This window comes from Lissotriton helveticus, chromosome 5_1 (assembly GCF_964261635.1).
Source record: "Lissotriton helveticus chromosome 5_1, aLisHel1.1, whole genome shotgun sequence".
Classification (NCBI taxonomy): domain Eukaryota; kingdom Metazoa; phylum Chordata; class Amphibia; order Caudata; family Salamandridae; genus Lissotriton; species Lissotriton helveticus.
The window spans coordinates 269,141,003-269,157,644 of record NC_136065.1 but is presented as its reverse complement, the minus strand read 5'-3'; the positions used below and the strand labels follow the sequence as shown (position 1 = coordinate 269,157,644).

General features: G+C 45.6%; 1 protein-coding gene and 1 pseudogene across 2 annotated transcripts in view; one reads left to right on the top strand and one right to left on the bottom strand.

Annotated features, from left to right (window-relative positions):
• Window positions 1-16,642, top strand: part of RGS3 (regulator of G protein signaling 3) — a 945,383-nt gene that overhangs the window by 21,185 nt on the left and 907,556 nt on the right. The gene's annotated exons all lie outside the window — the stretch shown is intronic.
• Window positions 13,132-16,642, bottom strand: part of LOC144752440 (COUP transcription factor 2-like) — a 48,858-nt pseudogene continuing 45,347 nt past the window's right edge.

The window sequence follows — 16,642 nt, the reverse complement described above, 5'->3', positions numbered from 1 at the left end:
TTAGGTTGTTAGTTGACTGGGATGTGAGCCCTGGTCAAGCAGCAACCACAGTCCTTGTCAGGGTGAGGCACAAGCCAACCCTAAATTAACCGGGGTTCAACCCTCTGGTAGCTTGGTCCAGAGCAGTCAGGCTTAATTTAGAGGCAGTGTGAAAAGTATTGTGTGCAATACTTCAACCAGTAGTAAAGTGAAAATGAAAAACAAAATACAATCAGAAGAACCAGAGATATGCAGTTTTAAAGATTTCAGTAAAAATAGCGCCACAAAGCACCAACTGTGGATATATGGGTGCGCTGGACAGAAAAAAGTCACAAATGCAGACCGGCCTTGATGGAGACCCAGTTAGGACCGCTCGAGCAAAGTAACTTAAATCCTGGTTTGCAGAGTGTTGCGAGGGTCCATGTTGAAGATGCGCTGCCCAGTTGAAGCAATGGATTGGTTCTGTGGAGCTGTGACGCAAGGGTATGCATCATACTCAAGGATGCCATCGACGAGGAATGCGATGGCCTGTGAAGAGGATGAGTCGCACCACGCATTTCCAATAAGGCTTGCGATGCGGGTCTTTGCGACAGGAAAGACCCACTCAGAGATGCATCTGTTCTTCTGGGTGTTGCTTCCCGCACTAGAGTAGATGCGTTGGTTCTTCTGGATCCTCAGAGGCTGCAGAACACCTTAGGCCCACTTCCAAGAGCCCAGCACTGCGGTGGCACCACTTGGAAGTGCACACTCACAGATGGCAGAATCCAGGTACTGGTGTCGAGATTGACTGAGCCTTTTGTCCCTGAAGCTCAAATCAGGAGGCCAGCCTAATATGCTTTGGAGTCACTCTGGGGGTTTGGATTCATCAGATGCAGGTCCAGTCCTTCTCACCCAGGCAAGAGGGCAGCAGGTCATCACAGCAGTTAGCAGTTCCTTCAAAGCAGCAGTCCTTTCAGCAGCAGAGCAGTCATTCTTCCTGCCAGAGTATCCACAGGCCCTGAGGTGTACTGAGGACGTGGTGTCTAAGGTCCAATATTTATACCCACTTCTGCCTTTGAAGTGGGGGAATTGCAAACACGACAGTGATGGACAGAATGTGGATCAATGTCACACATTCACCCCAGTCCAAAGATCTGGGCCCAAATCCATCGTTTTTCCACTCCACACCACCCTGGGTTAGACAATGGCGATATGCAAATCAGCGCTGACCCTGTGCCCCATGGGAACAGTCCAGTCCGAACTACAAAAGCCATGTCCTTCCCAGAACGGAATCAAGCATCCGAGGACCGGCCCGGTTTCGAGGTAACACCTCTCATCAGCCCGGCTAGCTTGACTCCAGTGGTGTGGAGTGCCTGGGACTCACGTCTGAGCATCCCCAGTACACTTAGAGTGGTAATTGCAAACACAACAGTGATGGACAGAATGTGGATCAATGTCACACATTCACCCCAGTCCAAAGATCTGGGCCCAAATCCATCGTTTTTCCACTCCACACCACCCTGGGTTAGACAATGGCGATATGCAAATCAGCGCGGACCCTGTGCCCCATGGGAACAGTCCAGTCCGAACTACAAAAGCCATGTCCTTCCCAGAACGGAATCAAGCATCCGAGGACCGGCCCGGTTTCGAGGTAACACCTCTCATCAGCCCGGCTAGCTTGACTCCAGTGGTGTGGAGTGCCTGGGACTCACGTCTGAGCATCCCCAGTACACTTAGAGCGGTAATTGCAAACACAACAGTGATGGATGCTTGTTTCCGTTCTGGGAAGGACATGGCTTTTGTAGTTCGGACTGGACTGTTCCCATGGGGCACAGGGTCAGCGCTGATTTGCATATCGCCATTGTCTAACCCAGGGTGGTGTGGTGTGGAGTGGAAAAACGATGGATTTGGGCCCAGATCTTTGGACTGGGGTGAATGTGTGACATTGATCCACATTCTGTCCATCATTGTTGTGTTTGCAGTTACCGCTCTAAGTGTACTGGGGATGCTCAGACGTGAGTCCCAGGCACTCCACACCACTGGAATCAAGCTAGCCGGGCTGAAGAGAGGTGTTACCTCGAAACCGGGCCGGTCCTCGGATGCTTGTTTCCGTTCTGGGAAGGACATGGCTTTTGTAGTTCGGACTGGACTGTTCCCATGGGGCACAGGGTCAGCGCTGATTTGCATATCGCCATTATCTAACCCAGGGTGGTGTGGAGTGGAAAAACGATGGATTTGGGCCCAGATCTTTGGACTGGGGTGAATGTGTGACATTGATCCACATTCTGTCCATCATTGTTGTGTTTGCAGTTACCGCTCTAAGTGTACTGGGGATGCTCAGACGTGAGTCCCAGGCACTCCACACCACTGGAATCAAGCTAGCCGGGCTGAAGAGAGGTGTTACCTCGAAACCGGGCCGGTCCTCGGATGCTTGTTTCCGTTCTGGGAAGGACATGGCTTTTATAGTTCGGACTGGACTGTTCCCATGGGGCACAGGGTCAGCGCTGATTTGCATATCGCCATTGTCTAACCCAGGGTGGTGTGGAGTGGAAAAACGATGGATTTGGGCCCAGATCTTTGGACTGGGGTGAATGTGTGACATTGATCCACATTCTGTCCATCATTGTTGTGTTTGCAGTTACCGTTTGAAGTGGGGGAAGCTTATAGAGCCATGCTTTTGAAGTGCACAGATGCCATGCCTTCCTTGCTTTGGCTCCAGACTAACTACAGGGGGTAGGCAGTTCTTTGTGTGAAGGTATGCAATTTGTGTGGAAGCCTATCCCAAGTGCAAGAGGAACTGTGCCCAGCTCCTCGCTCCCATCCTGCCAGTTATGGCTCATTCAGGCACACCTAAGCTCCCTATTGTGTGTGGCTGTCTAGGAGGAATACACAAAGCGCAACTGTCAACTATATCCAGTCATGTGATCTAGAGACATGCGCCTGGCACCAAATAGTTATGGCAGAAAAATGCCACATTTCTAAAAGAGGCATTTTCAAAATTGTAATGTAAAATCTGACTTCACCATAAATCAAAATGTTTCATTACAATTCCAAAGAAGCCAACCATGAAAGTATTACCTATTCCCATTTGGAAGTTATAGCATATTCATTGTAACTCCAATGTTCTCCTATGGGAGAGGTAGGCCTTGTGGTAGTGAAAAACACATTCTAAGAGGTTTTCATTACCAGGACATGTAAAACTGAAAAGCACATGTCCTACTTTTCAAATACATTGCACTCTGCCCTCTGAGCTGTCCAGGGCATACCGAAGAGATGACTTGTATGTATGTATGACTTCTTTACTCTAAGCCCGGAGCCTTCCACTTGTCCAAAACATGCATATGTCAGATAGCATCTCCCTAACACAAGGGGTACCAAAGGCTCCTTACTGAGCCCAATTCTATGCAACTTATATATCTGCCCCTTAGCGGGAATTGTGGAAAAAACACAATGTCAAAATTGTCATATGCGGACGAAAAGCAGCTCATAGTCCCCTTATCACAAGATATGGATCCTGCTGCATCCCAATTTTCCCTATGCCTAGAAGAACTAAGCTCCTGGATGACCAATAACTATCTTCAACTAAACAGCAACAATACTGAGGTAATGTTAGTAGGCAAAGCTCTATTATTTGGTCATCAGCTTGGTGGCCTGAGGTCCTGAGCAAACCCCCACCCAAAAGCTAAAACCAATAACTTGGGTGTATGGTTTGACCCAAAAATCTTGTTTGAGAGTCAAACAAGGAGTGTAGCCAATAAGTGCTTTGGGACTCTTAAGGTCCTGAGGAAACTCCTGGACCTTCTACTAATAACTGCCAATAAAATTGTTGTACATGCCCTAGTAGCATCTCAAATAGATTACTGGAACATCCTTTACCTTGGGGCCACCAGAGGGAGCTTGATAAAACTCAAACACATTCAAAATGCAGCTGCCTGCTTGGTCCTCAATCTTATCAGAAGAACATACACCTCAAAAGCCTTGACTACTTTACATTGGCTTCCAGTGGAGTAGAGGATTATTTACAAGGCCATTTGTTACTGTCCCAAAATCCTGATGGACAAAGGCCCTAGATGTCTATGATAATACCTTACACACCCTCATGGAACTTGGGGTTCACAGTGGCCAACCTTGTAAGTGTGCCACCATTGCAGAGAGCCAGGTTGGGAGCCCGGTCCTTCAGCTATCTGGTGTCTAAAACTTGGAACTCCTTACCGCCGAACCTGAGAGCACAACCTATAGAAAGGACCTTCCGCAGAGGACTCAAAACCCTGCTATTTAGTATACTTGTAGGTACTGCATAAGCTTTGATATCTCTGATCTTTGGTGGTCATACCTGGTCACCAGGCTACCCTCTCCCCCTTCTGGTCTGCTTGGGGTTAGATCTTCAGCGCGGGGACACACCGGTGGCTGTAACAATGCAGTTTAAAAATGGAATGGAAAAAATTGTATTTAAAAGGAAGGGTTGGTCCTGGCAAAAGGTACATTTTGCCAGGTCGAAACAGCAATTTAAAACTATATTTCCAGGCTGCAGTTGCGGATGTATGATCCTACATCGCGCACAAACACATCGCGGGATGTAACACCGCAGCTCAGACATCGCACAGGGCAACACTTCGCCCGCTGTGATATCGCACGCCTTTACAACGCCGATGCCTCCATTCCTATTGGCAAGGCTGTATTATCGTAGGCGCCTACATCGCACGTCACCACAACGCGTGCTTTGCATTCACGTCCTTATAATACATGTACCCGCCCCTAACCCTTGGCCCCCATCCTCCCCACGACGCTAAATCTTTTATTTGTATTCCCCCAACAATTTGTTTTCTTTTTTTTTTTTTACACTAAATGTAATAATGTCCACATTATTTAAATGCACTTGTAAGTGTGGTGCCTTGATAGGAGGCGCGAACCTTGGTTGGCAGCACGAAAGTCGGCAGAGCTGGCCGTCCGACCACATCCTCTCACTGGAAGCGGTAATTATACCATATAAAAAAACATGAAAACATGTAGTGGTTTGGTGTAGAAACCAGTACCATTGCAAGAATGTTTGACCCTGCCTGATGCTCAGTGTGCTCTTGTGCGGAAAGAAAGCCACTTCCAAACATGTTTGATTATGAAAGACTTCAAAGACAAGGTAAATAACGTTAATGTCTATACACTACCCTACCCTGCTCCGTACCTCAAGGCAACACACTATTCTGCTTTTATAATTAACTTATATAACAATTCTAAAGTGTGATACATTGTGAGGATGACAGGAGGAGATTGAGTCATCAAGATGTCACTCAACGGGCCTTCTTCAGCGGACTCCGAGTTTGGCGGAGGTCAGACTGACCATATTGCCTCAATGACGATGGAACTGACTTCTCTCTGTGAATGATTGATTGATTGATTGAAAATAATTTATAACGCGCAAAACAATAACCCGCAGGTATCAAGGCGCCTAACCATAAAATCAGAAATTAGAACCATTCATCCATTACGCATAAGCTTGCAGGAAGAGGCGAGTTTTAAGTACACTACGAAATGCCTGTAGCGAGGGTAGGGACCTGAGATCCAGAGGGAGTTCATTCCACCATTTCGGAGCAAGGGTGGAGAAGGCCCTACCACCCCATTTCGCTCTTCTTATGCGAGGAACTGACAAGAGCAATTTCCCGGAGGAACGCAGGTTCCTTCCAGGAGTATAGTTGGAGAGGATGGAACTCACTCCCAAGTCACTGTTTTTTGTGATGGCTCTGTATGTCATACACAAGACCTTGAACCGTACTCGGTGTTCTATCGGAAGCCAGTGCAATGTTTTCCTGGCTAGCGTAGCCGAAGTACGCCTGGGAACATCCAGAACAAATCTTGCTGTGGCATTTTGAACCACCAGTAAGCGCTGCAGGAGGCTCTTTTTTAGCCCCGCATACAGCCCATTACAGTAGTCTAGCCGTGAGCCTATTAGCGCGACAGCTACCTGTTTTCTGGATTGTAATGAAAGATATTTCCTAATCCTTCGCAGGGTATGGATTAAGCCCCAACAGGTGGAGATGGTTCTACTCACCTGTCTACTCATATCCAGGGCTGGGTCTATCATCACCCCCAAATTCTTGGCGGATGTTGTAGGAGGGGGGCACGCTCCAAGAGAGTTGGGCCACCAACTGGCTGACCAGATGTTATCGTTCCCTCCGAACACCATCACCTCAGTCTTCTCCCCATTCAGTTTAAGAGAGTTCTGGATCATCCAGTGACCAACCGCCTCCATACAAGATCTGAACTTGGAGGCGGTCTGCACATCTGAATGGGTGAGAGAGACGAGTATTTGGGTGTCGTCAGCATAGGAAACTACCTCCATCCCGAAAGATCTTATTAGTCTGGCCAGTGGGGTCACATAGATGTTAAACAGGGTCGGACTAAGAGCCGACCCTTGAGGGACCCCACATAGCACAGGTCGGGATGGAGATATAAACTCACCCAATTTAACTCTTTGCTCCCTCTCAGCAAGGAAGGAGGTCAATAGATCTAAAGCTGCACCCCTCACCCCCACGTCCCTCAGGCGAGATGTAAGTACTGAGGGGGAGAGGGTGTCGAAGGCTGCGGACAGATCCAAAAGGACCAGGAGGGTGGTCTGGCCCCCATCCACTGTCCTGCGAATGTTATCAAGCACAATGGTGAGGGCCGACTCGGTGCTATGTTCCCTCCTGAATCCGTGCTGTGAAGAGTCCAAGCAGCCCGAGCATTCCACAAAGACCGCGAGATGCTTGTTCAGATGGGCCTCAAGCATCTTCGCCGGGGCGGGAAGCAACGAGATTGGACGGAAGTTTTTTAGGACCTCCGGGTCGAGGGAGGCCTTCTTTAGCAGAGGTTTTACTACTGCCTTCTTCCATTCCAAAGGGAAGACGCCGTTTCTTATAGCTAGATTCATTATTTCTAGCAGCGGTGGTAGAAGGGTCTCCCTACACTGCTTGATGATTTTCAATGGGCAAGTATCCTGGGGGGAACCAGATTTGATCTTATTAGTCAAGGTTTCAAGATCTTGCAAAGTAAGAGGTGGAAAGGAGTTCAAGGTGCCCAGTGGAGAGGGGTCGGTGGTAGGCATATTTATCTCAGCCATGACAGTAGGCACACTAATACAGGCTCTTTGTTTTTCAAGAGCTAGATGGATGTCCTGTATTTTAGTGTGGAAAAAAAGAGGCAATCCTATCGCATAAATCCTGCGAGGGTACAACAGGGTCAGGGCTTGTAAATTGACTAGAGAGTCAACAATTTTGAAAAGCTCCTTCGGCGAGGAAAGCGAGGATGTCAGGGTTACAAAGTAGTCTTGTTTAGCCTGCACGATCTCAGCCTTATATTTCCTAATAAGGAGTTTATGAGCTTCTTTGTTCTTGGGGTCCCAGCTAGAGTGCCAAAGCCTCTCCTTCCTCCTCACTTCTTGCCTAAGGAGCCTGAGGGAGTCTGAGAACCATGGGGCGGATGGTCTCTTCCTGGCTCGGCGGCGGGTCTGTATTGGGGCCAGTTCATTCATGGCCTCAGTGATAACATATTCAAAGTGACCGACCGCGGTCTGTACATTGTCCATACCCGTAGTAGAAAGGCTAGCAGCCCAGGGCACAAAAGAGTGGCTATTAATATTCCTGAAGTTTCTAGCCATTTCCGCTACGTGATTTCCTTTTTTGCCTCCATCCTCCCCATGATACTCCAGATGGAATGGAACTGCAAGGTGATCAGACCAAGACAGGTGCACCGGATCCTTGATGGTTAGGCGAGCGTCATATGAAAAGATACCATCTAACCTATGACCTGCCCGATGAGTGGACTAACTGCGAGAGTCCACAGGACGCCAAAGCCTCAATGAGACTTGAGGTATCCGAAGCATCATGTCGTTCTAGGTGGTAGTTAAAATCACCAAGGATGGTAAAATTCTCTCGACCAAAGTATGGTTCCAGAGCCTGAAGGAAACTGGGAATGAAACCAGTTCGTGGGCCTGGTGGTCGATATAGTAAGATTCCATTAAGGAAGGGGCGATGTGCTTCCTTTATAGTGAAGTAAAGGGCTTGAAAGCAATCCGGGAAATCAGGAATAGGTACAATATGGCATTGCAAATGATCTTTATGAAGGATCGCTATGCCCCCTCCCACTCGACCCTGCCTGTCAAGTCTAGCCAGGCAGTACCCTTCCGGGACTGCTTCAGTTAAGTCGGGACCAGACGACTCTTTAGCCCATGTTTCGGTGACAAATACAAGGGCAGGCATTCTATCTAAAATCATCTCCCTGAACATTATCTTGTTTTTAACAAGGGAGCGGGCATTGACCAGAATGCCTTCTACTCCCTTAGTCCTAGATCTAATGGCATCACAGTGGGAAGAGGGAAGATGTTGAGAAGAATTAATAGACCTAAGCTTGAGATGACCGCCACATCGTAAGGGAGAGAGAAAATCGTCAGGTTCAAAAGAATGCATACAGCCAGATCTGCTAGGTTTCAGGCGCAGCATTTCCTGAAGGGAGTAACAATGGGGGGGTGGTATAGTATGGTCGGGATCCAGAGTCCAGCCGCCCAGCGCGTCCTCAGCGCGGACGGGCGCAGACGGGCTGGACTCTGGCGTGACTCCGGCGTTACTGCGGCGCCCACGATGCGCGTACACGCTGCGCGTCATATCCATACAATTATAAAGGGCTCTAGTGAGTCCACGTGATAGGCTTCAGCCAGTAGCTGAGGAGCGACTAGCTCGACCCACCCAAGATGGCCCCCAGGTAAACAAAGCGCTGGGACCGGGCCGCCCTAATGGCAGTGAATGTGGCGTAGTACCACAGTGTGAGGATGCGCTCCGTGGATAAGAACACAGGTAGGGGGGGACTATAATATTTTAAACAGTTCTAGGCTATATCTAAAATCAGGGGAAAACCGGACAACTCAGTTAAATAAACGACAAAACGGGACAATTAAAAGTGAATTACAGCCTTTCATTCAGCCCAGCTGAGTGTCTCGAAGGCGTTAGCGCTTCGATATGCAGCCATCCTCTACAATCAGAGGGTGGGGTGCATGCCAGCGCCCAGGTGCTGTGAAGGGACACTTTCTAGCCATTTCTAAACGGCATGTGAAGTCCATGTTTTTTATTTCTGAATGTTTAAACAGTGCTGTGTTAATTGCCCTGATTTGAAAATATCTATATTGGGCCGGTCTGAAATAGTTTGATCACTGAATTTCCTAGATTTCTAAGCATGCATCCATCCACCATTCATTCGCCCATCCACGAATCCACCCACAATCCACCCGTCATTCATCCACCATGCATCCATCATTCGTGCATCCACCCACCATTCATGCATCCACCATTCATTCATGCATCCACCATTCATTCACCCATCAGCCAGCATGAATCCACCTGTCATAATCCACCCATCATTCACATCATTCATGCATCCACCAATCATTCATTCCTGCATGCATCCACCATTCATCATCCATATATTAACATCTGCGAGCCAGAGCAATGTTTATTTGCACATTAAATCACACGTTGTTTCCATGTTTATGAAATATTATTGTTTATTATTCCATTCTATCCATGGAGCAATGTTTTTGAAAACACGTTGGCATCGCAATGGAGGCTCGAACCTTGGTTGCCAGCACCAAAGTCGGCAGAGCGAGCCGTCAGGGCACATCCTCTCCCTTTGCCTTGTGCGGCGATTCCACATACAAAAACACGTTCCTTTGACACCCGTTTCATGTTTATTATAATGTAATATTAAATATTGACATCTGCGAGCATGTTCGGTTTTAGCCTCCTTGGTCTTTTTTAAATCTTGACATCTGCGAGCCTGTTCGGTTCCATGTTTATGAATTTATTGTTATTGAGCCATTGACCCTGCAATTCACGTTGTTTAATTAATGTATTGTATTTTACACACGTTATTGAGCAATTGAGCCTGCAATTTACGTTTAAAGAGCCTGTTACATGTTTATTAATGTATTTGACACCCGTTTCATGGCGTCGGTTGTCACGTTGGCATCGTTAGCGATGCAATCGCTAGCGATGTCTATGTGAATGCGATGTAGTAGCATGCGTCGGGATAACTTGCGTTGCGATGCCGGGCGCGATGTAATAGTCGCGTTGCGATGGCAGCGCGATGCGATCCATTCGATGTAATGGGTGTTTCCCGCAGTGGCAGGCCTTAGACATGTTTAAAATGCTACTTAAATGGGTGGCACAATCAGTGCTGCAGGCCCACTAGTAGCATTTAAGTTAGAGGCCCCGGGCACAGGTAGTGCCGCTTTACTAGGGACCTACAAGTAAATTAAATCGGCCAGTTGGGGGTAAGGCAATTCTACCACGTTTTAAGGAGAGCACAAGCACTTTAGGGCTGGTAAAGTGTGCATAATCCTAAAGCTAGCAAAAATGAAGTAGCAAACGGGAGGGTTGAAGGCAAAAATGTAGGAGGTAAACAATGCCAAGGATGCCAGTCTTAACACACCTCATAGCAAGGCCAACAGTAGGTGGATCGGGGACGGTGTTGAACTTTAATTTCATGAGGCAATGTTTCCCAAGAAAGATGCAAATCAGTATATCAAAAATACAGTCCATTAAGAAATGACAACTCGATAAGTGAATTTTAGGACGGAATCAGAAAATTCAAAAGATGTATTACAAAAATCCAAAAGGTACAATACAGGATAATTAGACGGCAGATGCTTATTATCATAGCCATAAAGGCCATCATTACAGAAAAGCGACAAAATCAGAGGAAAAATTGTGCAGCAAAATCAGTAAGAAACACAGCATCCTTAGTAGCAACCAAAGATTATCATAGATCTGGCTCGCCCTCAAATTCGAGGGTTTATATGGGAAGTTTCTTCATAGAAAGTGCAGATTCATCATGGTGTAAGCAAAACAAATAACATTTCAGCAAATGAGCACATTGAATTAATAAAGTCAGCCTTACAACCTAAGCTCTACGTTCCTATATGAATATTGATTCGACCCCCATCTGACCTAATGTCACCTGGAGATGTCAGAACAAACTAGGTACAAAAACAGTGAACTACTATAAATGAATGTAATATAAAGTGTTCAAGCGGAAGGACCTTGAAGCAAAGCAAAAATACTGAGGCCATGCTAGAGTCTTCTTTGAGAACGGTGTCAGTCGGAAAGAAACAAACATGACTTGCTTGCTTAATAAACAAATTCACGGCCTGCCCAAATACCATCGAGTCACCCCCCTATTGCAGGCCTTGCACTGGCTGCCGGTGAAAGAGCGTGCCCTGTTCAAGCTTGGTTGCACCACTTTTCAGGCTAAAATGGGCACCGCCCCGGAATTTATTTGTTCTGCCATCACCCCCTACATACCTGGACGAGAGCTTAGGTCTACTCATCAGGCTCTGTTAACCATTCCCCGCTTCAGCAAGAAAAAGACTGGCGGCACGAAATTCACAGTGCTTGCTCCTGCGTTCTGGAACTCCCTTCCCTCGGAACTCCGTATGTCATCTTCCTACATCGAGTTCAGGAAGGGCCTCAAAACTTTCCTCTTTTCCCGAGCCTACAATGCTTAAATCCCCCTCCGCTCCTGCCTGCTTCCTCACAACCCAACAGCGCCAAGAAACCGCATGGTAAAAGTGCGCTATATAAATGTTTTTAAATTCAAATTAAATTCAAATTTTAAAACTAAAATCGAATAAAGCTTATTTGACTTTGACATCCATTTTTAACAAGATGTAGAGTCTAGCTAAGGCCTTGTTAGCATAAGCCAAATAAATGCATTTTTTAGCCAGTCGTATCAAAATTGTTTCAAAGGTATGAGCATCATATCGGTATATACATGTGAATTTGAGATCAGATTACTTTTCTGCACTTTGTTAATAGCTTACAGTTCTAACCAAATACAGACTGCCACAACTTCCCCCTCTGATTATTTATAATCATCAAAGCCCTCAACTGGTTTTAATACAGTCTGCATCACTTTGTGCTGCTTGTCTTCCGGTTCTTACAATGTCCTGGGTTGATTACATACACTATCTCTGGCATCTTTTATTTCGAGTTCCACCTTCTTCCTTTGGACAAAGCCTTTTTAGGTCGAGCTGGAAAAAGCATGCAAAGCATGCAGTCCAAGCTCGACAACTAATGTTACTGACTTCTGGGAATGTGAGACACGAGTCGGCCACGCGCTTTTTCTGCCTCGGATTTGCCCTTGTGAGCGCGCTTTGGCTGCTGTCTGCTTGCTGTGTGGGCGCCCTTTCGGGTAGGCCACAATTCCCTTGCAATGCGCGCTTCATCGTGATCCTCCCGGGCCATGGTCGGCCAGGGCAACAGCACGTACGGAGCCCCCCCCCCCAGCCCCCTTTTAAACTTACCGGGCCAATCTCGGGGGACTCCGCTCTCAGCACGCGCAGGGGCAGGCCTCGTGCCCCCTCCGCAGAGTTCACGCTGCGGCTCTTGCCAGCTCCTTTCCCGGGGCTCCCTCTTGGTCAAGGGAGCCCCGCAACACTTGCGCAGACTCCTGCTGGCGGCCCCGGGGATCTCCACCGCTCACAGGAGCCCCGGGCCACGAGACGCATTCACTCCGCCTGCCTCCTTTTCCGGTCCGGAGGCGGCCCCACCCCCATCACAGGCAACCTTGCCTGACTTCCGGGGCGGCCGCGGCGGGATTACAGGGGTATTTTCTGCCACACAAACCTTGTTTTGTAATTTCTTATTTCAGAGTAAAGGCACTTCTCGACAGAGCCTCGCCCGTTACGACCAGCGCCTCATCAGCCGGTGGATTTCAGGATCCTGATGAGAAATGCTGAGCTTTGACAGCTAGTGATGGGAGGACAGGTCTGCACCCACACGGCGAGGCACTGAGTGCGGCCGCCTTAGGGCTTGGAAAGATGTCTCACAGGTTAGAGACCATGGAAAGTGAGAGTGCCTTCCTCAGAGGCTGGGGGGATCATCGCCAGTGAGGCCGAACGAGCTGCCAGTCTCCAGGGGCCTTCCCCAGAAGCAGAGGGCCGTAAAACACATGCAGGAATTTACGAACTACAAGTTGTGTTTGCACACGAGTGGATTAGAGTGAGTGCATGGATTGGAATCTTTATTCATATAATTGCGCTGTATTCTGTATTGCCGTTTCTAAGCGCTGTAACTGGTACTAATATTAGCAACCTTAATAGTCCTCCGTATTAGAACCTCGGAACGATAACAGGCCTTGCTGAGATTTCATCTAGTGATCTGAAAATTTCAATGAGAAGCGTTCATCTCGCTGAGCCATCCAGCCAGCCTCTGTGTTTGAATTGCCTATGTTTGTACCAGGGGACAAGTCCTAAAACAAGCATTTGCAATGCAATAGGTATCGCATTTACGCGAGTTTGACCTATTGGCATTGTAAATGACAATGTTTTAAAAACCAAAACATAAATAAAAGGCAATGTCATTTACAAGACCAATAGCTCAAAACCACGTTAATGCGAGACCTATTGCATTGCAAATGCTTTTTCTCCTTGCAGCCACATTTTAGAAATGTTTAAGAAGAGGGATAGAACAATTGCTCAAATAACACAATAGTCACAGGTATTAGTATAGCCCTTAACATACTCCTCTCAAACTACTGATACATTCACCAACCTTACTAAAACCCTTTCCAGTCACTCCACCCAGGAACCTAGTGCTTCCTAAAATCCAAACTCTTAAAAAGCTTTGACTTCACAAGAAATATTGCTTAAATTAGCAACATGTGCCCTTATAAGCTTACTGCAATCTGGAATTAAAGTGCAGCACTCACTCACATACAAACGTTGTTAACACCACCTTCCTTTTGAGAGAAGGATATCTAGTTCTAAGCAGTTTTGCATAATCCTTGCACGCATAGCAATTATTTCATTATTTATTTGTGTTAGTACACCAGCTGTATTGGAGGTGAGCCGATAAATAAGCATAGACATATTTTAATTTTCACATCATTCAAAGCCATACCAATAGATGATATCATAGCCCATAATACATCCAGAAAAACTTGCCCAAAAACACATTTCACTCTCTTCAAGCCAAGAACAGCACTCCTCATTCACTTGGTAAACCCTTGGGAATACCAAAGCAAATTACAGGAACACACCAAATTACTAAGTAGGTTGTAATAAACAGTCTTGCCACACACATAATACATTTCTCAAAGTATTGGTTACTTTCAGTCTTTCAAAACATTTGCTCTCCTCATTGTATTCCCTAAAAAACTCGCACTCTTCTTTACTAAAACTGCACACAAGCTCCCCTTTAATATATTTAGTATTCAGGTTAGTTTGTGAAACTATATTCAGATATTTACTATAAATTATTGAATACCCAGAATTTTCAGAAACGGGACGGTCTTCCAATGTATGAAGTCAAACTCTTGCTTATTTAATACACTAACAAAACCATTGCAAGACAGTTTATACAACACTCCTTCACCTGCAGAAGACGGGGGAAAAAAAGTACAAACTAGGCAATTTGTGACTCCTATTAGATCTATGCGTTCCTTCAACAGATTTGTATAGATATTATCTCTGAAGCTACTAATATTTCCATGTGTCAGTGTGTTCTGTCTAAAATTATTAAGAAGTGTAGTCCATTAAACCTATGGTGAAACATATCCACCAGAGAAATTAGGCACAACATTAAGCTAGTTGAAGCTATTAATATCAATATTAAAGACATTTGCAGCATCAGCTGTAGGCCATTTCTGTTTAGATCCAAAGCAATTAAAAAAAAATCCTGACTCAAAAATTAGTCTTTGGAAACTTTATTTTAATCTTTTCAAAATAATGACTTTAATTATTTTTTAAACTAGAAAAATTAAACTTCCAACTTTGTTTTTTCTGTTTGTTTGTGCAGTTCATAAACTCTACTCTGTCTTCTGTTTTCTTTAATACAAAAGCTTGGTTTCAAACATTTCACAACCATCAGAAATTGCAAAAATGAAAGGTGGCTTTAAAAAAAAAATCTTCTTCAAAGATGAAGTTTATTGAAATGTAGTCTTCTGTATCTACCTCTTCTTTTTAAAACCCAGATACTAGATCTTCCCATTCTGGTGACGTGTGCTTTCTGTTTGTGAATCTTTATCATTGGTCTTTTGGCAACAGGTGATTCACTGTCACTGTTCTCTGAATTAGTTATTTTTGCTTCTTATTTTTTATTGTTTTATTTATAGTTTCTGATAACATTACAATCCACAACAACAAAGGCACATTGCTTAACCCGTTCCGCACATTTTTTTGTGCTGTGCGGGCGTTTTATTGAGTGGGCGGAGTTCGGACTGCCCCCGGCCGTCCCCAGCACATGCCCACCGTGACGTCAGACAGACAGTGGCCGTCCGAAGAACACAAGTGGTTAAGCACATCAGAGGGTATAGTATAGTGTGTACTTATTACAAGACATGGTTCAGAAGCAGCAGACGTTAAGACCATATTGGAATACAGTTTTTGTATAATGTAAATATACAAAAAACATTTGGTAGCATATGGATTGTATTGATGACATGAACATTGTATGAAGAGAAAAATTAACTCAATTTTCTCCATTCCTCCCTATTCTTTGCATCAATTGCATCCCTATGCATAGTGTACTATTTTTGTGAGAGTCCGTGCTCTATAGTGTAGCCCAGTTATATCTCTGGAGTGGATCCTCACCGTTGTCCGGATACTGTGAAAGATAGTTCTTGAGTGGGGTCCAAATATCCCTGGGACAGGATGAAGGGTGCAGAAGCTCTGCATATAATTAAAAATGTTCATTATAAGAAATGCGTTTAGCCATTACTTGAGATGGGGGGCATTGCCCCTTTCCCCAGTAGTAGCAATTAAGAATTTGGCCAAGACTAATGCTAGTGTTAGGAACTTATTATGAGCTGTTGGAACCTTCTCCATCCATCCAAGTAGGGCTCTCCTAGGATCTAATTGGATGTCACATTCAAGCACAAGATTCAGCGTGTCTTGTCTCTTTCCAATAGGCCAACACTCTTATCACAAGACCATGACTGGTGGAAAAAGTGTGCTACAAACTCTCACACCATAAGCATCTTGAGTCATCTCGGAGGCTAAAGCAGTATAGGGCCTTAGGGATGTGGTATGCACAATAGAGGTATTTGTAGTGGATGGTACGTATTTCTAACACAAGAGTGTCAATGGGTCTAAAGACAAAGTGCCTATAGTGATATGAACACCTGATACATACACTGTGGTGTCATCAACCTAAAGATAAATATCCAGATCTAATATAGACCAGAAAAGGATACCCATCAGTCACCACACGGAACCGCCCTTCATCATTTGGGATTCATTATTGACCATATTCCTGACAACCTACCGGCGATGTGAGAGGACAAGATGGAACATCCTCCATCGACCAAGTTAGGTGCCTGTGTGGTCTTGATACTAATAGTCAGTACTCTATGGTGGAAGACAGAGAGAGGTGACTGGTGTTGCAGTGCAAAATAAAAAAATTGAATAAATGTGTATTAAAATTGGGTGAGGGAGTACTGTGAAATTTTATTCTGGTGCTACTCACTCCTCCAATATTAAAAAAGCAGTGGCAGTTTGTAAAAAATAGCTGCCTAGGTGTAATAGAAGGTCAACATGTTTCAGCAAATGTATTGGACAACTGAGTCCTTGCTTTCTTCAGGACCTAAAGATTGCTTATGCTACTGCAACGTGAAAAAGAATAATATTAAAGGTGACTTCACAAAAGATAAGAAATCATAATGT